The sequence below is a fragment of the Ochotona curzoniae genome, unplaced genomic scaffold, assembly GCF_017591425.1.
Source record: "Ochotona curzoniae isolate NIBS_2020 unplaced genomic scaffold, NIBS_Ocur_1.0 contig_1302, whole genome shotgun sequence".
Classification (NCBI taxonomy): domain Eukaryota; kingdom Metazoa; phylum Chordata; class Mammalia; order Lagomorpha; family Ochotonidae; genus Ochotona; species Ochotona curzoniae.
Genome location: NW_024465035.1, coordinates 11,578,969 through 11,604,063, shown reverse-complemented (window position 1 = coordinate 11,604,063; position 25,095 = coordinate 11,578,969). Strand labels below are relative to the sequence as shown.

Genomic DNA, 25,095 nt, shown 5'->3' with positions numbered 1-25,095 from the left:
GCCAAATCTAGGTGTTTGCATGTCAGGTGTCACTAGCATAAAATGGTAATAATAATTACAAATTACAGGACTGAGGCAAACACACAATAAATCACAAGTACTTTGAAAGAACACAAGTATTACCATAGAAGAAGTATTTTAATAGACAGTGTGATAAAATGTGTATGAAAAGGACATTTGGAAAAAATTAAAAATATCTTTTCAGTTAAAATCCAAAAGGACAAACACCTGAAGGAATTCGGTGTCTGGGGTATTTTTTTTTTCTTCAAATTTCTTCTAAAGTAACATCAGACAACTGATAAAAATTCCAAGGGAAACCTTACTCTTCCAACATTGCCTAGTAAGAGATAATTAAGCATCTCTTTAGCGTTCCCTTTCTAAGTAATTCTAATTGCTTAAGTCTCTAACGCACAGTAGTAAACAGTGAAACGATAAATCATGTCTTGCATTATTCACTTAGTCAATACTGAACAACAGTTACACTTGCCTTGCAGATCTTGTCAATTTGAGGGGTAACATTGTATGTTAGGATTTCTAAATTCTTTGTCATTAGATGGGTGAGTTGAACATGAGACGTCAGTTTGGAATAAGAGAAGATGCATACCTGAACATGTGGAGAAGCAAGTGCTGTAATTGGGGAGAGGTCAGTGCCAGATAAAGTTGCTATTCAAGCATCTCCCACTTTTTCTTATGGGATTGCCATGACTTCTCATGCACGAGTCACTTATTTGAGCCTTTTTCATTAATTTAAAATATTGTTCCATTGTGTTGATTAGAACAATTGCTTATAAGCATTCACAACTACAACATGTCTAAATCAATAATGCAATGCGGTTCTTCAAAGCCTGCGCTGTGCAGGGAAAACCCAGTGGTGACAGATGGATATTTTCAAGAGGGATAAGAACTGCAAGTTTACTGCTAATGAAGGATTATATTGCTCCTATTAAAAAAAGACTTAATATCTAACATTATCTTAGTTGACCTAAGTAATAAAGAAATAAGAAAAGGTAAGACTATAGGGGTGGGGATGTACAGTTCAACATTAAAGTAAGTTATTCATTTTTGTTTTCTGATGGAATTTGTTCCAAGAGGCATTTGTTTCCTGGGACATTGAATGTGTTTCAGGACATGTCACACTTTTCACAGATTTAACTTCTGTTTTAAGCAAAGCACATTGAAGAAGGTTGAAATAGGTCAACCTTGCAAACGTGAACAACTATTTACATAACCACTTACATCCAGTATTATATTCTATTGCACTTCTCGGCTCCCTAGAGCCTGGACCATTTTCAAATTCCTGTAACAGATCCCTTTTTAATTTTGATCAGAACATCTGATCCTCAAGGAGAGAAATTTTACTTTTGATTTGTTTAATGTTGGGACCTAATTTAGCTTCAGCTATTTCTTAATCCTCCTGCCAAATTGTCAGCCATAAGTTGGAAGCATTATTTTCCTTTTCCCATTGACATATTGTTACCAAGAAGCTGATGAAGAAGGAACTTTCTGTTTGGAATACGTTCCTGTGGACTGTACACAAACATCTACAGAGCGGAGAACTGGACGTGCAGCCTCACGATTCTGTACGTGCTCAGAGTCACGTAAGAAGAGACCAGTTTTCCAAGTCCATTGTGGCAGTAACCTGAAGATTCCTAAGACAGTGCTTAGTGCAATGAATGTCTCTTGTGCCATTTGTTGTGTGCACAGTCACTGGGAAGACCTCCCTCTGTGACCCTGGAGGTGTGTCTGTCTTTGGGGATAAAGAGATGGTCAGTTAAGGGTGGTACCTTTCTCTGTTGGACTTTTCACTTGTTCACTTCCTCAACTCTACTTCTGCTGCACCTTCTTTCGGTCATGAATCAAATTTTCAGATGGAAATTATATGTGTCCTCCTTTCTGACTTGGACTCCTTATGAAGAATGACTTGCATTTCCCTTCTTAAAAGCTTTTTATGAATATTAATAGAAATGATTTTGTGGATTTCCAAGTTAGGGTTCCAAGAAAATGACCACACTTTCCCCACTCACAAGCTTCCTCTGAAGATGCATGCACTCCCTTATTTCCATCACTTTTTGTTGCAAAGACAATTTTCATCTGTTCTACATTCACAGGCTTAATTCACCCCTAATGATTATATCCAAGCAGTAAAACGTAGAAATTCCACAGTCGCACTGGAGTATAAACAAAGGTCAAAATTGACACATCCCAAAGTAACTATTTCATTTATCTATCTATCTATCTAGTATTCTAAATTAGCTATTCCTTACCATAGAAAGCACGTGCTTGTTCTTTTAAAACCCATTGCTTCATTGGTAATGGCCTGAAGTGAACGCTGAGGGACCAACAGTCAGATGACCTCTTACAGTCTTAGTACCACACTGAGTATAAGAAACAAATCCATTTGGGGCATAGAAAGTCAAATGCCTTCCGCAGTCTGTCTGTCTAATTGAGGAACTCATGTGTAGTGGATCTCAAGGAAGATTGAGGTGACACTGAAGATGGGCAATGTCTGGCCCATCAATGAGCTACAGTCAACAATGAGCATGGTGAGTTTCCATGTTGAGAAGTGACTCCAAATTCCTTGAGAAGAATCCAAGCAGTGGCTGTCACACTTCTTCCTGTCCCTGCAGAGGTTTGCACGGAACTCCTGGGCTCACTGGCAACAAGCTATCTTCATATGGAGAAATAAGAAACATTTGTTTTGGGCTCTGATGTTTAAGCCTCTAGGCACTGTCCACTCTACCCAGAATAACACACAAGCACCACAAAAACATCACTGAATGAGTGAAAATATTTTCTTCCAGTGTTTTTTTTTCTATGCCTGGTTCTTATGTTTTGTATGAAGGTTATTACCATTAATGCTAGGATAAATGTACACACATATGGTACAACACTCTCCATGTTTCTGTATTTCTGAATTTCGAGCATCACTTAACGAGTGCAGAACTGAGTGGATTTTTTTCATAATTGTCTCCTTACTTGTGAAAATCTGCATTGTTGCTGATCTCTCACCATTTTAGGATACTCTTGTGCGGTGACTGACTTTATAATTAAGATTGTATCTGAATACACTAGTATCATATATTTTGGTGAGCATACTTATTTTTACATGAAACTGGTTTTTATCACATGTCTGTGAACATTTTTAATATAGTCACAATCTTCTCCCAAACATGGAAATGGATTTAGATTGCATTCAAGACTGACAGCGATTGAGGGAAGCAGTTAATGATTCGCAGGTTTCCCAATGGCAGCAGCAGCATGTCTGCCAGGGCTGTGGGATGGAATTGTGCTTCATGCCACAGCTGTTTTCATGGTTTCCAGGAGATACAGAGCAGGTGGCTTTCTGTCCAGGTTCCAACAGAAATAGAATCATCAGCTGCAAAGTATTGCTCCTCATACTAATTGACTTATTATCAGGTGCCGTTTTTTATATTTCCAATAGAAAAACATCAACTAAAATTGTGTCATGATTGATTTTTTTAAAGTTGTATTTTTATTGGAAAGTCAGATATACAGAGAGAGCATCCGCTGATTCACTCCCCACGCAGCCGCAACAGCAGCAGTCTCCCACATGGCGTGCAGGGTTCTGGGCTGTCCTTGACTGTTTTCCCAGACCACAAGCAGAGAGCTGGATGGGAAGCGAGGCCACCAGGGCCAGAAATGGTGCCCACATGCAATCCTGGCACTTGCAATGTGAAGACTTTAGCTGCTAGGCTACTGCCCTGGGTCCCATGATTTCTTTAAAAAAAAAATCATTAATACCACCCTCACAGCAAAAAGCTGTGAGCAGCCTACCAGGAGGCAACGCAGCAGCAGAAGCTTGCTACTTTGTCTTAAGTAGCTCATCCAGTAAGTCAAGTCACTTTCATAAAATTTTCAAAATTGATCTGCTCTGCCTTGGACCTGTAAAGTTAGATTCTTATTGAAGGATCAGGAAAGCAGCTGAATGTGTATTTCAGATCCTCTCATTCATGGGCCTGGGTATTATTAGCTATTTTAAAAAAAAAAAGTTTCTTAAGAGTCAGCAAAATGGGAACATTTAATTGGGGAAGAAATGCAAAAATGGAATTAGGAAAATGATTTTGAAAGCACTGGGTTTACAGTCCCAAGTTCCTAGCTGCCTTTGGGTGAATGTTAAGTTGAATGTATCTTTATTCCTCAAGAAAGAAGACTCCAAATCAGGCTGTAAGTGGGCAAACCTGGCATGCGTCCCACCAAGAAGGGTTACAGTATGCAGCACTCCCCCTGAATAACTGAGGACTCGCAGGGAAATCGTCGAATATATGTTGACCATAAGACGTGGATTGTTTCACACCGACTATACCTACAATGTCAGGATGCACTTGATACACCTGAACGGCAGAATGATGGACTTGTGACTGTTGCTGAAGGGCTATATGACTGTGATAGCATGGGGAAAAGCAGACGGGGGGAGAGAAACAGGAACAAAATGAAAATTCCTGAATCTACGGGACATACCATGAAAAATCTAAATAAATAAATAAAAGGCATGAACCCTAAGAAATTAAAAAAAAACAAATTTTTCCTTACATTGCCTTTGAATGTTCAATTTGCTATAAAACTTGTTTTCAGTATTTTAACCAGGAACAGTGTGTTTTGAGAAATTTTAGCATTGTAAGTTTACATTTTCTTGGTGTCTCCCGGGTTTCCTCCTCCACACCAAGCTTCTCCAAGTGTCACACAAAACCAAGTCTCTCTGATGATTCAGAAGGTGCAGAGCGGCAGCTGTGCAATTACCACATATGTGGGAATAGCTGCTCCCACCTCACTCCCTCCATATGACACTGTCGGATGCATAGGCACTCACATAAAGACTCACAAACACAGTCTCTGACATTCAAGAATGACACTGAGCTCTGGGACAACTTTTCTCAGTGTGGAGAAGCTGTCCTGTAAGCCTGAAACCAGGCAAGTTACACCTGAATGTGTCTAGAGACCCTGTCACAGGCGCCACAGATGCACCACGACATACCATCCTAAGAACTGTGGGAGCTCCATGTCAAAATATGTGAGGAAAAAAACATTTTGTGATGTTGTACCCATCACTTTTTCCAATTCACATAAAACACAGCATTTGCTAATTCACAAAACTGTAACAGGCTAACTCTATAACTGTGAGAATCTGCCAGATATGAATGTTGTCGGATCCACTGAGAGAGTTAGTAATGCATCTTAGTGTATTAATACTTTCTTTTAGCCAGTGAAGCAGATCTTTTAAAGTCATATATTTATTTTTCTTGCAAAGGCAGATTTACAAAGGAAAGAAGAACCAAAGAGAAAGATCTTCCATCTGCTGGTTCACTCCTCAAGTGGCCACAATGGCCAGACCTGAGCCAATCCAAAACCAGGAGCCAGGAGCTTCTTTCTGATCGCCCCCATGGGAGCAGGGTCCTAAAGCTTTGGGCCATCCTCTACTGCTCTTCCAGGGCACCAACAGAGGGTGGATGGTGAAGCAGCTGGGTCATTAACTGGCACCCATATGAGATCCTGGTGTGTGCAAGGCAAGGATTTTAGCCACTGAGCCATTGTGCTGAACCCCAGTGAAGAAGATAAAGCAAATAACCTCACACTAGTTTTAATGATAAAAATTCAGAATCAGACAACAGGCTTATCTGTACATTTTCTTTCTTTTTTTCTTGTAAAAGCTTACTTCCAAAAGTTTGGAAAAGCTGAGAGGTTACCCCTCTCACTGAGTCTCAAAAATCTTTATAGTTCCAAACATCACAAATTAACTAAACCAAAGCAGTTGATAGACATTTTCTCTATTCATCTCTTCATCATTTCTCTTCCATGTTTAACCTACTACCTAAGAAAAAAAACAGTAAGTAGTATGAGACACGGCATCTAGTTTATGAAGAAACAAACAAGAAGAAAGCTATTAAGAATCAGTCACGTGGGGAAGGTCTTGGCAAGATGGTAACATGTACTAATGCCTGTAAGATAAGAGGGAGTCAATCACATGTCTGAAACTTCCAAGACCATGAGTTTCAAGTGCTCGGGATACAGAAGTCCCGTGCGATGGGAGCACAGTAAGCAAGAGGAGAGAGGCATGCCCTGGAGAGTGGTCTAGAGAAACACAGGACATGATCAGGAGCTCTGAGTGCCAGGAGAGGAACCGTAGAACTGCATTTCCAGGGAACATCCATCAACAGAATATCATAGCTCTGAAGTCTGGCTAACTCTATGATGAGTTAAACTCCTGGGTATTAGATGGGATGAGCCTAAGGGTGCTACAACCCTTTCCACTCCTATTTTTTATTTATCTGGTGAAGGCCAGTTGTGCCATTGCCCTGTCTGAAGCATCATTCATTCAAAGATCATCATTCCTGCTCATGTTCATGCTTATTATGAAAATATTGTGACATTCATCATTGAAATATAATAACTTCATTTTGGTGGTGGAGCCCATGACCATCTTTTACTCTGTGTGACAGCCAAAATAAACCAAAACAAACCTACCTACACCTCATAGCGTGTGATGGGAAAAAAAAAAAAACTTATTATGTATCATTATCATTGCCAGTGGAGGAAGTAAAATGTATTTTCTCAGGATGCCCAACTATATTGCTGTTGAATTATGAATGTTCTCTTAAATAATGTATATGCAGATAAATAAACCACACTCCTCCAGGCCTGTTGTGTTATTTCCACCACACTGTGACTGGCTGTTTTCAGGCTGAATTTAAAGCTTCTTAATTTTACCTAGATCTGTGAAAAGAATGATGTAGTATGGGAAATCATTTATTAATGCTTGTACGTATCTTTGAAAGATGACATTTCACAAAGGCCTGAATGCCCAAGATAGAAGGTATTCATAATAATTACCAGATTTAAATCTGTTGTTGCAAAATAATGAAAATAAAAAGTCTGAATTACTGGTAAATTTACGATGGTAGATTTTTTTTATTATAATACATAATGCCTTTAGAGATACAGTCTCTGTTTCTGCACTCAACCATCTCTTGTTCTCTTTTAAATATCTTTGTTGGACTCAGAATCGTTAGTGCTTAAAGACTAAACTCTTGACGTCTGAGCTGCTAATTAATTTATATAGACCTTCTTGGTCCATACACAGGGTCAGTTGGGACAATGGTAAGACTCAGAAAGTGGAGTGTTGGGTGATATGGTAGTCATTTATACGTCATTAACTCGGGTAGAAAAGCAAAGGTTATCACATGAGACCATCTGCAAAGCATGAAGGTACAAGGGGAAATGCTATTGTTCTTGTGGCAGTTTGCAGTGCTGTACTAAGTGATTTTCTCACTGAGAATTATTATTTCACATGTAAGAAATACAATGGGCTTTTTTTCTAAAAATCTTGCTGAAAGTGTATTCAATGCTTTTGAAATTATTTTAGTTAAAATGTATCTGCACTTTCCTAAATTATTGCCTCTCTCACCACTCCATAAAAGCAAAAATAAACAAACTAACAAACAAACAAAACAAAATGAAAAGAAAAAATACTTACACCAGATACATCCAGAATCAACTAGGAAAAATATCAGAAAAATCTTTTTCAAGGAAATTTGCTCCATGAAGAATAGGATAAAATCTTTTACCATTTGTAGTTTACAACTATAGAGTTTACTTTCTAAAAACAGGTAGAAGTTGTCGAAAGAGTCTAACTAAGAAAAAACTTTCACCTTCCTATGAAATTCTATGATTACAAGAAAGGTTATATTTTATGTATTTTGGAAGCAGTTCTTTTGCTACTGCCAGGATGCCTTTCTAGATTAGTGTATTCATCTTAACCCCTTCTCCAAAGCACTAAGGCACCATTTCCAATCAACAGTCCCAAGTTGGACAAACAATACTTTCGTTTGGCCTGGCATGTTCCACCCTGGTTCATCTTTCTGTGTGGGCTTTAGTTGACCTATCCCACTTCAGTCAACCTTCCTGAGAAATTTTTCTGAGCAAATCTCTGCAGGTCCCCTCCTTCCTACCACTGAGGAACTTGGTACACACTGCTGTCAGCTGCCCTTACACGTACAATACTGCTATCAATGTGTGTATTAAAACTTCCCCATGATACTGTAAAGGCCTTGAGAGCAGGCATTATCCTTTCTCCATATTCTCATTGCACATAGCAGGCATTTAATAAATGTCTCATGAATTCATTAATCTGTAATCCACAATTTACTATCTATATCATCCTGGCTCAGTTTTGTTGTCTCCTCTGCCTCAGTGTCTTCATATGTGTTTGTCAGTGTAAACTTACTAGGCTGTGCACAAAATTAAATTTAAAAAACTACCTGAAATATATATTAGCATACCTCCATGGGATACATAGAGCACTTAAGAGGTTAATGCTAGTCATCTCCCCCCAAACCTTCTAAAGATCATATGCAGGATGTCAGCCTGGCCAAGATCAGTAACACTTTTGGAGGCAGCCCGCCTTCAAACACAGATGTATACACTCGCTGATAATAAACGGTTACAGCTGAGCTTAAGATCAGCCAAGTTGATGAAGCTTGAGGAAATGGTGCTGAGTTCGGGAGATCTTTAATGAGAGACTCACATACTATTCCATAAGCTTGTGATTCTCCTCACATAAATAAGTTATAATTCCCCAGCTTTATTGAGTTTCTTGACTAACAAAGCTATAACAAAAATGATGTTCTCAAACTTCTAAGACTGGATCATAAGACACTTTTCAGCTTCCACCTGGGTCCTTTGAAATATTTGCTCTGGGAAGCCCCCTCACTCTGTAAGAAGTATGTCAACCCTAAGAATCCCACGCTTTGAGGAAGCCCAAGCCAGTCATGGGAAACTACCATGCACATTGAGAGGCAGCCAGTCTGTACCTGTTTCAGCTATCTTAACTGAAGCATTAGCTATAGTTTGAGTGAAAAATTCATCCTATATATCCCTAGAACAGTTTTGATGTAACTGCAATCCCACTTTCTACCTGGCTGCAACCCCCCAGAAAACTGCAATGAGCATGATCTAGCTGGGCCAAATCAACCTTTAAGACCATGAAACATAGTGAAAAGCTTTTCAAAAGTATTAAATTTTGAGAATTTGAATGTAGTCCTGGACATGCAAAATAGTCATATGTGGTAATATTCATTTTAAAATGTTAATTTATTTATTTGAGTTCAGAATTGCAGAGAGAAAGCAAAAACAGAAGATCATCCATCCACTGATTGCCCTGATGTCCACAAAGGCCAGGATCAAACCAAGTCAAAGCTAAGGATCAGGAAATTCATCCAGATCTCTTTCACGGGCACAGGGACCCACATAATTGGGCCATCCTCTGCTGCTTTTCCAAGATCATTAGCAGGGAGCTAGATTGGAACTGGAGCACCTAGGACTGAACAAGCATCCTTATGGGATGCTAACATAATCAGCAATGGCTTTACCTGTTATGTCACAATACTGACCTCTAATTTTCATGTTTAGTAAGCTCTTTCAAGTTGCCCAATAAAACGACCATATCTTGCCCTTCATACCCTGTATAAAGTTACTATAGGTCATTTTTAGAATTACAAAGCTTATGAGAAATTTTTAATTGGCCTTTTACTCTTTTTTACCTTTTAAAGATTTCTTCACTTATTTGAAAGAGAGAGACACACCAATATCCTCCATCTACTGGTCTATTCCTCAAATGGCCACAGTGGCCAGAAATGGTTCAAGCCAAAGCCAGAAGCATAGAGCTCTATCCAGACCTTGACCTGGGTGGTGGGACTCAGTCCTCTGGGTCATCCTGTGCTTCCCTCCCCACAACATCAGCAGGGAGCTGAATCAGAAGTGGAACAACCAGAACCAGAAACAATATTCTGATATGGGATGCTTGGCTCCATGAGTTACAATACTGGCCCCGCCTTTTTCCTTTCCAAAGTCAAAAATACCTTTATAATTTTTGTAATTTCCACTTATCATTCAGAAGTTGTGTTGTTTCTCTTATCACACAGAAGTTAAAACACCTTCCTTCCTTTCTTAAATTGATGAATTAAAAACTTCTTTTTTGTATTTGTTTCTGTACACAACTCACAGTAATTGAATACCTGAAAAATAATTCTGGGTCATTTTGCTCAGGTGCACACATGAAGGGAAGGAACTCATCTCAAGATAGATGTGATTCTAAAGACATAACTCAACTTCTTTTATCTATCAAATCCAATTAAATACAGAAAACCCAACCACTGTGACAAAATGACAACAGAAAACTGGGTCAACACTGCTCTGTAAGAATTTCTTCTGTGCCAATCCTAGGGTCAGTGCAATTATCTTCAGTGATTTGGAGGGTGACAGAAAGCCTATCGTTCAATCCCATCACGTAACTGCTTGCAGCTCGACAGCTGCAGTGCTCAGGCTGTAGAACAGGGTAGTGCAAGCACGGAGAGGAGCTGCTGCTCTCTGTGAACCTGGCTGAGAGGAACCTCACCTCTTTGTGCTGTTCTTCTGTTCTGCATCAGACAATTCCATCCCTGTGCTCATCTATCTTTCTCTATGAAATAACCATCACCACCCCCCAAATATTCTTGTTCTATAATAAATATTTTGTCTTATCAAGTCATGCAAAACAGAATTATGTGCTCATCAAATTTTTCCCTCTTGGTCCTTGTTTTTTTTTTCAATTATAAAAATGTGGATAGCAACATGATTTTCCTTTCAGATGCATTTTAGGCATTGTTTCTGAGTGTTGATGGGTGAATTCATCCAATGCGTTTTTGTGCATTTTTACCAGTCTTTCATTACAGTAACTGAAATATCTTACAGGAGTTTCTCAGGCAGGAAGGCTTAATTTAATTAATCCACAGATGTAATTTGCTTATCCCCATTAGTCCAACATCTGTTGAGGGTGGTAGGTGAAAGAATGCATGCGGAGAGAGAACCACATGGCCAAACAGGAAACAGAGAACTAGTCCGCATCAGTGTTCCTGACCACTTCCCATGTGAGAACTACCTTCACAGTACATGTCTCAGTGACCTGTAATCCTGCCACTGCTGTTCTCCTCCCAGACACCATCACAGGAACAAGCTTCATCTCAAGCTATCGCCCATTACCATGATCCCATTGACCATTAACCTAAGACCTTGAGGAGCAAGCACCCAGTATGCAGGACATGCAAACTATGTACACCGTAACAGCATTGTTGTTCCTAGGTGCTGCTAATATACATAGACCATAATACTGCTTTACAACCATCGTCTGCAAAGTATGGACTCTTTCCATAGATACAAGTATCTCTACCCCAACTTTCACTTTCTTAAAATTTCATAGTATTCCATTTTCTTGCTCCTTTTTAAAAGGATTTGTGGAAAATTAGTGAAGCAAATTAGATTATAACCATTTTGTTTCAATAATTCACTCTGTCATGAAATAAGAATGGGTTAAAGCCAAAGGCAAGCAAACAATAGTTGTAACTCAGAAAAGGGAAATTGCAAAACAATTCACAGGGCAGATTTTGTGTGAATACTTTAGTTGTTGACTCAGGCTGGGAAAAAGAATCAATGACATTGGCAATGCTGACAGTTTCACATTGGCATCTGTATGTTTCGCCGACAACTTTAAAACACTGTGTATGACCACCACTTTCTTGAGAATGCAACAGCAATGTCATTTATTGATTTTGATCACATTCATTAAAGTAGGTGAATTATTTTATGCTTTCTTGCACTACAACACAATGTGGATTGGATCATGTTCTCCAAACTGGAACTGAACACAGGAATATCTTTGCTATCACATGATTTTCCAGAGGGAAAGTGTGATGATTTATTGGCATTCCCACTATTAAAGATACTAACCATTATTAAACCCAGCTCTCAATATCGCAAAATCATCAGAAAGCTTTTACTTACCCTCTGAAGAGTATTTATCTATTGCAACTGGTATTAACAAGACAACAAAATATACTCTGGGTTTGAATTGAAGATCTGTGTTCCAATGAGCTAACAGAGATTTCTTAAGGTTGCTGTATTTTACATATCAAGACAGAGGCAACATATTATAACCAACAGTTATCTGCAAGTTTCCAAGGAGAAAATTTGAAACTTTCTCAGGATTAGCTCTATGATAAGAGTCCACAATTTGGATTAGTGAAAATACACGGTTGGCAATTTTAGTAAACCAAAAAATACTTGGTGACATTGAAATCTATCTATCAATTCAGATTTACTAAAAACAATGAAAAACAGGAGATACTGAAAGCTACAATGTGCCTGAGTATATTTTTGCTTCAAAAAGACACATGGTGAGAGTTGACTCAGCCCCTTCGAACACTTCTCTAACAACTGTCCAAATGAGAGAGAAGAGCCATAATCAAAGAAAAAAAAAAAAATCTCCGAGCAACCAAAGCAGATGCTACAAAATCAAAACTTCAAATATTGTGAAATGTATTCAGGAGGCTCTGAGGCCTTTAGGCAACATTGTGTGATTCAGAAACAATTTTTGAAGCTTGCTTATCACAGATCCACCAGATGCGCAAATATCAACACAGGGCTACAAGAATCATGAAAAACAAGGCAATATGGTAACTCCAAAGGAACACAATAATGTTTTAGTAACAGACTCTAAAGGAAAGGAGAGTGAAAATTTCCTGACAAATTATTCAAAAGAATGACTGACTATAAGGATACTCAAAAACATACTAGAAAATAAAGACAGTTAAACAAGACTGTCCATGATATAAATGAGAAATTTCAACAAGACGATAGAGATTTTGACAAACAGCAAAGCAGAAATCTTTCAGAAGATAGTAAGTTAATTCGTATACTTTAAAATCTTAACAATAGATTATTCGATGCAAAAGCAAAAACATCAGCGCTTAAAGATGGATCTTGTAAAATATCTGAGATCAAAAAAAAAAAATGAAGAAAGCCTCCAAGACAAGACCATTAAAAGAAAATCCAGGAAACATAATTGAGAACACTCACCCAATCTGGAGAAATATGTATCATCAGCGTACAGGAAGCCCATGGGATTTCAGTTCGAAATTAGAGTCAAACTAGGAAGGCTACGTACGTTAACTGTACCTTGAAGGACAAGAAACCATGAAGACAAAATGACATTGATGCTTAAGGCATACAAAACCAATCAAGTAAATTTCAAAAATACTATTGAATACTCCAGATTTTTCAATGTGGAGCTGCAGTAAATTTATTAGCCAATAGGTTTCCTTTTGCCTAACACATTATACCCTTCTGGTTTCTGCTAGAGTGTAAACACTTGTATAAACATATTTAGAGTATGCAATGTCTATTGTATCTGTGCTTTTTAAAACTATTCACTATTTCCCAAATTTTCTAACTTCCCAGGAAATTAAATCAAAATGTTACAATATTGCCTTTAAAAATGTCTCCCTGTTTCCATTAAAATTTTTCATATGCAATATATTAAAATCAAACACATTTATTAGTTCTTATATTCTTTGTTTAATTACCTTGAGAAGATAAAATGTGAAAAAAAAGATGACACAAAGAATGTCTTTGTTCTGAAGAAATTTTTTCATTAACTCTGTGGAACTTGTAAATAAATCATCATCATACTTCTTTTCTTTGTTCACTTATTAACACCATAGTTTCCTCCTTTCCCTGCCTAATCTCTCTTGGGCTTGGGTTTTTATTAAATGAGCCAAAAGAAACATATCGATTACTTATATCCTTCTCTGGATTTTTGCCTAATCCCTCTACTGTCTACCTTCCCTTCCTCCTAATTATTTGCTATAAATCAAAGAATAAAATCTTCCTAATACCCCAACATGTTGTGGTCATGCTGTAGAAATGTTGAAAACTAGAGAAATGCTGACCTCGGCACTTCTGCCTCAGGTAAAATATTTCCTTCAAGTTTACATTTCAAACTATCACAAAATACCATATTTTAAAAATGAAAAGAATCTAACAATGCTCCTTGAAATGTCATTTCTTCTCAATTGAAGAATTCTTCATAAAGAAGATACCTTTTCAAAATAAACTTTTCTAATATTTTGGGATTAGAAATTAAAGTGATCACATTTGCATTGCTTTTACTGTTCAGTGTGAATCCGTCATAGCTACACTCTAGTTGTATTTACGCTAATGTGTTTTGTGCATAATCTGTGTTTATTTTCATTTAGGAAACTTTATTTAACACCATATATTTTGAATATAAGAAGATTGTGGATTTTTCTTTAAAATGCAATTACCCTTCCCGTGGACAGCCACAGAATCAGCAGTGAGAAGCTGTCTGTGAAACTGGGCTCCCACAGCTTGAGATTCTTTGAATGTGTCCACTGATAATACTGCAGGAGCCAACTAGAGCAGAATTGAGTTTCACAAGTAACAACTCAGCTGTGTTTCCTCATTGACTGGTCAGGTTCTCGCTTTATGAAAGAAGTTTATCATGAAGAGGTAGTGATCACAACATATATTTGTGTTCATAGGAAACATGGCTATTTGGCATATGTTCCAATGAATAAGTCTGAAAAGCGATAACTTTTAGCATATATGCAATGAGGACAGAAAATGTAACAAACTTAGTAATCATTTAGAGCCTATAGTCAACCACAGTGATTGGGATACAGTAGGTGCTCAGTCAATGCTGATTGTTTATAAGCTCTAAAAACAGAATGCTTTGAATCCTGCTCAGAGGGGTAACTGGGTAAAATTCTTTCATTCATAATCATAAGGACTTAATATTAGACTTTGAGGATAGCATTAGATTATGTTTGGTTAGGTGGGGAATTAGTAGTGAAAGGGACATACCAAGGTTCAAGAAGAAGCTACAGCACCAATACATGTGTGCTTTGGGAGTATGCTTGTTAATGCCATTTTGGCTCTTTGTAAGAGTGGCGGATGATAACACCAACATTCACAATGAGGGACAATAAAATGGTTTCAGGAGAAGAGGAGCTTAGAGCAATGAAGAAGAGTCACATGAAACAACACTGGAAACGGTAATTGGAAAGGAGGTGCATACGTGGCCATGTACTTGTGTGGAGGAGTTGGGTTTTGACAGGCAGACTAGAGAGAAGCTTAGCCATTAGTCATGAGTGAATTAGAAAGGAAAGGTTTATGTTAGGTAATGTCATATGCAAACACAGTTAAAGCAAAATCAAATAATAGGATGAAAAATAGATCGGAAAAGAGAGAAGCAGAAGGGCTTAGGACATTACAAGAACCTCTTTCAAACTTCACTAATGCATGAAAACAAGGAGACAACCTCCAGGCAAGGCTGACTCCCTGGGGTCTCTAAATACCAACTGCTTTTCTCAGTCAGCACTTTGAGGGATGTATCTGAAGAAATAAAGAGTTGATCAGGGATTTGTATATCACCCAGGAATTTTATTCTTTTGATGACCATTAATCAAGTTATGGAAAGTTATACAGCCCTTTAAAATCATATAAATGTACTTATGAGAAAGGAAAAAATGCCCAAGACATTCAAAGTGAAAAATGATATTTACAAACAACCTATTGAACATAAGCTCAAAATAAATATAAATGATGCCTATTCTATGCTACATAACATTGTTAGTTCTGTTTAGCTAATAAGATTAGAAGTAGCATTACTTCCTAATATGCATTTTCTGATATTTCTATATGAACCAATTACATTTAGGTCTATTTTAACATAATAATAAAGACAAAATTCAGATGTTATGGATTAATAAAAATTGAAGCAGAATGGACAGCAACTGTCATAATTTATCAGGCATTCTTTTATTTTCCAGAAAGATATATGATAACCAGCAGAAATACTGGTCCTGAGTATTGAAAGTAAGCACAGTTCAGAATATGAAAGATTGAATTATAAAAATTGTACTTTTTTGGTGTATATCAAATTTGTTTATTTTATGCTTTTTTGATACAGTTCCATATGCTCTGGTATTTCCCTTTCTCCCTCCCCAAATTCCCACCAGCTGACTGATTTCCCCTATATTATTCCAATATTATAGTCCTTCATAGATACTCATAAGCCCATCATTCTGCTATTCAGATGTATCCTGACACTATGTATGGACAATGGCAGATAGTCCATTATTCTATTGTCAAGATATATTTAACAATTTCCTGGGGAATCCATCTTTAATTTGGAAGTAGAGATTGCACACTGCATTGCATCTTCAGGCTGAATGTGATAGTTTTCATTCCCTTAAATGAATAGTCAAAAGAAAATCAACAACAGGAAGGAAAAATGAAAAACAATTTTACGGAAGCGTTTTCAAAAGTGAAGTGGCAGATAGAGAAAGGGGGAATCCAAAGCCTGAAATTTTGGAAAATGCCCCAATTTAGACAAATGAGAAGAAAGATGAATGTGGGAGGAGATGTGTTTTCATGACCGAACGCCAAAGTCCAGCGGTAGATCCAGTAATAACAGGTTGACAATAAACATGATCTTGCAAAGAATCATTAGACAAGGGAAAGGGTGATGTAGGGATACACTGTGAGATAGGTGCTGACAGATAAAAGGAGACTGAAAAATTTGGTTGAAAAACAAAATTAAAATATAATGAACATTTTGCCTTGCATTTTTGAAGTCCCTTTGTACAAGAATTTCAAGTAACAAGAGATAGGCAATTGGGACAATGCTAGAAATACATAGTTGAGGAAGTCACAAGGTTGGGAAAGTGACCTGTCTTTTGTGAGTTTCAATGACATTAATAAGGATGAACTTTGTGAAGCTGGAGGAAAGGGATTATAATTCAGGGAAATCCAACAAATGTCAGTGGTGAAAAGAAATAGAGTAGTATACTTTTCACCTTACAAGGTTGCTACTCACACATCCACTCATTTCATCTATAACATAAAAAGAAGGATCATTAAACGTACTGACAGGGGACAAATGTGCCAAATAACCCTAAAGAGTAACCAGAGATGGTATCAAGTTGGTAAGTAGTGATCTCATTGAAGGACAGCACCTCTTTCTCCACCAAAGTTGAAAAGGAAGAGGAGAAGTATGAACCACAGCAAGGCTTTGAAGCAAAGTATTCTTCAGTTTAAACGTAAATGAGAGAAATCTGTCTCAAGTTGCAAGGTAAAGATGGTTCTTGCTTAAAAGACTCATAGTGAAAGTAATGCCAGGGAGAGAGACGCTCCCAACCAACGCCCTAATGGATGCATTATTTGGCAATAGAAAGAGCCCAGCTAACTTTGGGAAGTTAGAGATGAATCAATCATCACCACACTGTTTTCATCAGTCACTACTTTATTTTTGCAGATTGGAGACAAAATAAAAGAAAGTAGACCCTGAAAATGACTCAGCTAAGACTAGCAGAAAAATGATGAGGAAGAGCTTAAAATATTCCTTAGAGCAGACATTTGGCTTCTCAAGGAAGAACTCTAAAGCAACCTGCTTTAGTGTCCAGGTATAACCAAGGAATAATTAGACCCAGAAGAAAGATACTGAACTAGATGAACTAGAAAGAAGTTCAGTCCGACAGAGACTATTCACAATATCAGTTTGTTTTTTTCAAATGATTGCACAGGTTGACTCATTTCCCAGTATGAGGATGTTATGTGCCTTTTGGGTACTGAGATAGCTAAAATATGAGTATGCCTTCCACATCACACTTTTTATTATTTTAAAACTAGCCAGTCCTACAGCCTAGAGATGAATGGAACCACAAAGCAGTAGGAATCTGGATCCTATGGATTGTATGCCATGTCCAACTAGAAATATCCACAGGAATGGCATGTGAGAATAACAAAAAGAAATGTGTGTTCTTACCAACTAATTGAGAGTTAGGGTCTTGTCTACTATCACACCTACCATAACCCTGACAATATAACAAGCTCGTGATTATCCAGAGTTGGGTCGCTGACTAGAGGAACCCATAGATTGAGAAACAGAGACAGAGGGGGATGGTGCTATGGAGGCTAATCCTACTCCAGCAGGTGCTAGCATCTCATATGGACACTGGTTCATATCCCAGCCACTCCATCTCTGATCCAGCTCCCTGATTATGGCCTAGAAAAGCAGCAGAGGATGGTCCAAGTACTTGAGACCCTGCAGCCATGTAGAAAACCTGGAAAAAGCTCCGGGCTCCTGGTTTTGGACTGACTCATTTCCAGCCATTACAGATATTTGGAGAGTGAATCCACAAATGGAAGATCTTTCTCTCTGTAAATCTGCCTTTCTAATAAACATAAGTAAATATTTTTAAATAGCCAGCTAATGCTGCTATAAGTCAAGGATGCCAGGAGGTAATTGACTAGAAAAGGAGGAGCCTTGGAGATAGACATGTGACAGCTGTTCTGAGGGAAATACTTCCTCTCACTAGGCATCAGCACTGGATAGGAAAAGAACAGAGGTGTCACAACTGAGCACACTGACCTCAGTCTGTCAACACCTTGTCCAGGGAAAGGTCCCGGGCCAGATGATGACCTCTGGCTATAAGCATTCAGATTCTCTGTGTGATTTGCAAGCAGTCACAGAGCCTTTTGCAACTGAAGTTCTCAACTGAGGCAGCATGGGAGAGCCTATTATTTTGATGTCCAGAGGTCATTTGGAAATGTCTGGAAAATTTGTCACAACTGAGAGTTGGTGTCCTGTCAGCATCTACAGGGCAGAGTTCAGGAATGCTGCTAACTGCTCTATGAGGTCCAGGAAAACTCTCTACAACAACATATAATATGACAGGTTTTGTTTTAGAGCTTCATGTCATTACCCATAATGAAAATTTGGTTTCTAATTTCAATAAGAACAATTATCTGAATTACAACTAATCAAAAGCTATCTTTAGCCTATCATTTTTAGCAGATTTATATTTTACAAAATCCCACTATGTCTCGAGGGAGATCATATGGAGAAAGTCAATTTTTCCAATAAAGTGTTTATTAATTGAAGAAAAACCTGGGGAGTTTGGCTTACCCTTTCAAAACTGTGCACCACTAGAAACAGAGATTTACAAATGACCAAAGTCACTACAAAAATCAACAATCTCCTTCGGGCAAAGGCGCTGAGCTGTATGTGGATATTCTGTGTTCACCTAAGGGCTCCTAACCATTTGCTATTGGATGGCCCCTGGTAGTAAAGGCATTGGATGGATACCTACTGTGTCAAAAGGATTCAAAAGGTTTTCTGACTGACTGCAGGAACACGGAGAGCAAGGCATTTGCACGAAGTCTATTTTGCAGTTGGAACTGGAGAACAGAAGATGACGAAGGAAACATCAGTAGCAGTCAAAGGATAAGGTGGTTACACTGCACGCTGCTGAAAGCTCTCCTACCCTTGTTAATGTTGACTTGCTAGGGGAGAACATAATTTTTCCTCTATTATATCCTCAATTTAGCAGTCCAAAATTGCTGTTTATCCTATTGATTAAGACAGAAGTATGCTTTCAAATACTACAGAAGAGTTTACATAGGGTTATATTCATACACCTAGGATAAACACCCTAACGGAATGTTTTCAACAATATATCACAGTTGTTAACAATTCCAGAAAATTTTCTAGAATTTATTAGATACTCTGACTTGGCTCTGTAAACACTTCAAGAATTAATTACAGTTAAACTGTAATTTTAATGCTTGTTTAACCTATAACTTCTTCTTGGTAGGTGCCCTGGATTTTTCATATCTTTTCCTTATATTAAATTAGATCATCAGCCACAAAGAAAATAGTTATACTGAGGTGACATTTAGATGGAATAACTTACCTTACTTTAAAGCCATTAAAATAACTGAAAAATACTTGCAAGTCTTACACATTTATATTATCCATTATGTCACATTACATATTTTACATTAGTATCTATGTAATAGATCCATCTGAAACGTTTCCAAGTCATGAAATGTTAGAAAGATAAAGACAGTCAGGGCTCCCATGTGCTGGCCATTTCCCAAATGTCCACAACACCCAGCTGTGAGTAGGCCATTCTGAAGCTTGGAGCAGTGAATTCAATCCAGGTGCTCCCCATGGAAAACAGGAACCCAGTTACTAGAGTCACCACAGCCACCCAGGGACCGCATGAGCAAGATGCTAGCGGAGGATTCCATCCCAGGTTCTCTGATATCAGAGTCAGGTGTCTTAGCTGGCATCTGAACTCTTAAGCTAAATACCCAGTCTAGCTTTTTTTTTCAAGGTCAATAAACATACTTTTGATGTGAAATATATTTGTAAATAGTTTATGAAAGCCAAAGTGAGACAAGAGAGAGGGGGTGGGGTTTCATTCCTTAAGTTAGGAAGAAAGATTGTAAACACTCAGAAAAATGAGAGTTTACAGAATTGAAAACAAACTGGAAAAAGCTGAAAAAATGTAGATGTCCAGATGACAAGTTGATGAGGATATGAATAAATTATGTTCAGCCCACTTCGTGGAGGAAAAAAAATGCTTAATTGAGTTAATGGAAAAATGAAATTCACTGGAAACCTTTAATTCTCACCCAAAAGGTGGCAGGAGAGCTCATTAGCAGTGTTGCAAGGAGCATGAGTCAATTTAGCATATACTAATAAAAACAGTTTTAGGACTTTTCTTTTATGTTTATTATTCTCCATTCTTTTAAAATCTATTATTTATTAATTATTGCATGCAAATATGCATTTGGAAGATATAATACACAATTAGAATTTGTGCATACATGGGCAAAATCTTACCATTGCTTTGAATTATTTCCAAAAGTTGATTTCACCTAAATTATTCAACCATCTACCTGTCAGTTACAGCTCTGAATTTGTCACCATGCTCACCTGGCAGCAATCTTCTTTGAATTTTAATAATCAGAGCAGGTTAACTATCTAAAACATGAATTGTTAGCATTTGTGGAGTTTTATTTTACTCAAAGCAACATAGCAGGGATTAAAAATGCTCCATGATATGACCATACAATATAAGATTATGGGGAGTTAGAATGGCTAGTAGGCTGTAGGCAGTTAGGAAAGGCCCCTGTGGGAATGAGGAGCCAGGTGCTCCTTACTGATGGTGAATTCTGCCATCCAGTGACTAGACAATAGATACTATCCCAAGAAAATGAAATACTTGATAGAGAAAACAAAATGTCCCCTACCCAAAGGTAACCATGTGAGAGCTAGACTCTGCCATTATACCAGAGCATGTTACAGAGCACCTGTCTGTCTCAAATGCTAAGCCTCTAGAGAGGTAAGTATAACCAGCCTTAATTGGTTATGCCGACAACATTTCTCAACTATCACGTCTCCCAAGAGGCCAACGTGATAACATTAGTTAATTGGTCAGAAACCATGATGGTTACACGAATAGTATAGAAAAGACAAAACAGAACTCTGATATATTATAAACACGCCGAAGAATCAATCAACTGACATGCAGTGCTATAGAAGCTCCCAATATCCGGACCTGGGTGGACCTACTCCCTGGGAACTCTTCCTACCAAACACGACTGTCTACTTTCACTTGCTTTGCTCATCCCCCTTTATGGTCCACATCCCAATTCTCAATTGCTCTGAGACTAAGAACCGACACCTATACCAAATTCCTGACACGATGATCTACTTAGATTTCTTTTTTTTTTTTTAAGACTTAATTATTTTTATTTAAAAGTCAGATATACAGAGAGAAAGGTCATCCGTCTGATGATTCACTCCCCAAGTGGCCACAACGGCCAAAGCTGAGCTGAGCCGAAAGGAGCCAGGAGCTTCTTCCAGGAGTCCCACGCAGGTGCAGGGGTCCCAAGGCTTTGGGCCATCCTTGACTGCTTTCCCAGGCCACAAGGAGGGAGCTGGATGGGAAGTGGGGCTGCTGGGTTTAGAACTGGAGCCCGTATAGGACGCCAGTGCTTACAGGGCATGGACTTCAGCTGTTAGACCACTGCATGGGGCCCTACTTCACTTTCTTTAGCCACTCTTTTTTTTTTTTTTTTTTTAGCCACCATTAATTTAGAGTAATGCTCAGTGCCTAACCAAGATAATCATCGTACCGATGTGTCAGTTCACACCTACGGTTTTCTATCCCCTGAGCTTTCCTGGATTTATATTTAAATGGTACAATTCAGTATACAAACTACCTCACACACAAAATACTAAAACAGATACTTTTGGATGTTTTGAAAGAAACAGTTGCACCCTGATTAACCTTCATAAATGATGAAGAATTCAGAAATAATCAGTGCTTCCATTAATATTAATGAAAAATTAGTCATGCAGATTAATAAGTCCCACGGGCTCAGGATCCAAAAGAAATTGGTTACACCTAAAATAAATTACTCTGTGAGAGTATAAGGATATCAACAATTATGGAAATTATGACTCAAAGCAATAACACTATAATTCTCTATATCCCTGGTATTCACTACCTCAGGAACACATCAAAGTTAATATAAAGTTCAAATGGAAAAATTGGTAAACTAGCCAAATTATTTTGGAGGACAACGAACTATAAATTTTATATGCAAACTTTTACATGTTTACATGTACACTCTTGTTTACAAACTCAGTGACACGAGTGAGGAAGACCTACATCAATTAACAAAAGCATGTAAGTTCTAATGATTTTTAAATGAGTGCACCCAGGTACATTGATATAGTAACTACAATCAGAATCGCAATAAACTACTTTCCAGAAGCCCCAAAGGAAACACATTTTAAGGACTCAGAGAAAAATTTGCAATTACCATATTCATTATTTATATGTAAATCAAAATGACTAACAGCTGCTTAAGGGTGTAAAAACAACACAATTTGTTCTATTAAGTAGTTTAAACATTCTTCTTAAAATCTTATTTACCTGTTTAATCTGCTGAACAATGTCTTTTCTCAACCAGGGGACCAAGAGAAAGGAGGAGACGTATTGTCTGCTTCTTCTTATTTCTCCTGAGAAGACATCCTTACGCAAAAGAGAAGGAGGTTAAAGTTCAGTGGTAACATTTTGTTGACTCTCTATACTTCTTGATTGAGTACTGCAGTGATTTTCGTCTCTGGAAAGGCAATATTTTGTGGCAGTAAAGATCTTCCTTTCCTCCCAGGAGTATATTGTTTCCATTGATGAGTACTCTAGAGAAGCTCAGCATACAAGAGATGGAGAATTTCAGGTGCTGTAAATGTACTCTCAGGAGCGACTGGAATCAGTTGACTATGACCTTCATTCTGGCATCTGATCAGATCATGTATTAAAATGGGTCGTAGTGTGGGTACTGAAGGGTTTGATGTCTGTCTCTGCATGATTTTCTTAAGCTATCATTAAGGGAGACACTGGAGCAGGAAGTTGAGCTGCTTGGTTGTAGAACACCCTTGTGTCCTCTCCGGGTGAAACCAAGGCCCTGAAGGACATCTTGAATGCAGATGCCAGTTGCCATCAGGTCCTGGGCTCCAGGGTCTTTCAGTCTCTTCACCTTAGCTTAAAATATCTCTTGCAATGTTTTCACTAAAATTAGCTCACTGAACTCAGAGGGTGGTAATTAGCCATAAGTGATCCCTACCCAGATGATTCATGGGGCTGTTTATTTCCTCAATAGATTGATCTTGACATTAGGTCTTTCCTTGAGGGATTTCTTTTCCAGGAGTCCTAGACCACAAACAAAGGACTAGATCTACCAAGTGACCCAGTCATTCTACTCTTGGGAATATATACAAAGGAAATGAAATCCACACACAAGTTACCTGGAACACGACATTTATAGACAGAAAAGATATGGAACCAAACCAGATGTCCATCAACTGATGACTGAATAAAGAAAATGTATTACACACCCAAAAAAAAAAAAAAGAATGAAATCTGTCCTTTGCAACATAATGGTCCCAGCTGGAAACCAATATACTTAGAGAACAGTTACAAAGGACAAATATCATATCTCTTTTATCTGTGACAATTAATATTCAGAGCACCAAAAAAAAGTAATCTCTGTAAAAGATTAGCACACTGGGAGTTAAGTTCTGTAAATAGCATGCCTCAATACACTTGAGTAATAGCAGGATTTACATTTTTATTTTACATTTCTTTTATTATATTTTTTTAAATATTTATTTACATTTATTGGAATGTTAGATATACAGAGAGGAGGAGAGGAATATCATCCATCCAATAATTCACTCTCCAAGTGGCCATCATGGCCGGAGCTGCACCAATCTGAAGCCAGGAGCTAGAAACTTCCTCCAGGTCTCTTGCATGGAAGCAAGGTCCCAAGGCTTTGAGTCATACTCAATGGTTTCCCAGAAGAGAGCTGGAAAGGAAGTGGGGCTGCTGGGATTAGAGCCAGTGCCAATATGGAATCCCAGTGCCTGCAAGAAGAGGACTGTAACCACTAGGGTACCACACTGGGTCCTGTGTTATCTCAAACTGGAGATCCAATCTGGTAAGCTGGCATTGCAACTCGGGGTTTCATTCACTGCAACACAATTCTGGAGCCCTGGGTAAATATTGAAAGGAACTAAAAGTAGTATCTTGAAGAGATACCTACACTCCTAGATTTATTGCAACGTCAGTTACAACATCCAAGATCTAGAAGCAGTCTATATTTCTATCAATAGATGAATGAGTAAATAAAATGTGGAATATATATGAAATGGAATACTAGCCTTATTTTTAAAAAGCCAATAATATTTGCAATAACAAACAAGTAGGTTTATCAGCATTATTGGCCTACAGCTTTTATGTCTTGAGATGTCATTGACTTTGATATCAAGATAGCCAACAAAAGGAACACTGAAATATAGAAATCCTCAGGGGCTAGTGATAACCTGCCCCTGCTCATGATTCAAGAAACAGAATCCCCCCTCCTCACAGTTTCTTATCTAGACCTCCTGGATAAGGGAAGAAGCTTGGGAAACCCTACCTTGTCATGTTACCATCAAGGCAGCTTCATCTAACACTCTCTTCTCAAATACAATGAGAAAAAGAATGGGGGCCGAGAAAAAGAGTGAGAGTGAGAGCAAGCGAGAGAGAAAGATGCTCTGTTGAAGAAATATGAAGTAGCTCATTTTTCTGCTCTATGGAAGTGTTTGAGAAGAATTAGTACTAATTCTTAGAATGTTCAGCTGTCATGTCACTGAACCTGAGCTTTGTTTTTATGTTGATGGCGGTGGGAGCAGTGGTTACTGAGGCAATCTCGTTATCGATGTGTTCTGGTTAGTTATGTTCTTTTGACGATTGTTTAGTGGATATTTTTCCTCTTCTTAGTGCAGTCGCTTGCCACACTAGATACCCCTTTTTACACCAGTTTTATTATATCCCTTGAGCT

The 25,095-nt window shown here is 38.1% G+C and overlaps 1 long non-coding RNA gene across 1 annotated transcript in view; it reads right to left on the bottom strand.

Annotated features, from left to right (window-relative positions):
* Positions 1 to 22,690, bottom strand: part of LOC121145055 — a 78,652-nt gene extending 55,962 nt beyond the window's left edge. The window contains exons 1-2 of the long non-coding RNA XR_005881937.1: positions 22,647 to 22,690; positions 12,904 to 13,002 (exon numbers count right to left, since the gene is read on the bottom strand). This is a non-coding gene — a long non-coding RNA (uncharacterized LOC121145055). The remainder of the gene's footprint in view (positions 1 to 12,903; positions 13,003 to 22,646) is intronic.
* Positions 22,691 to 25,095: the final 2,405 nt, after the last annotated feature.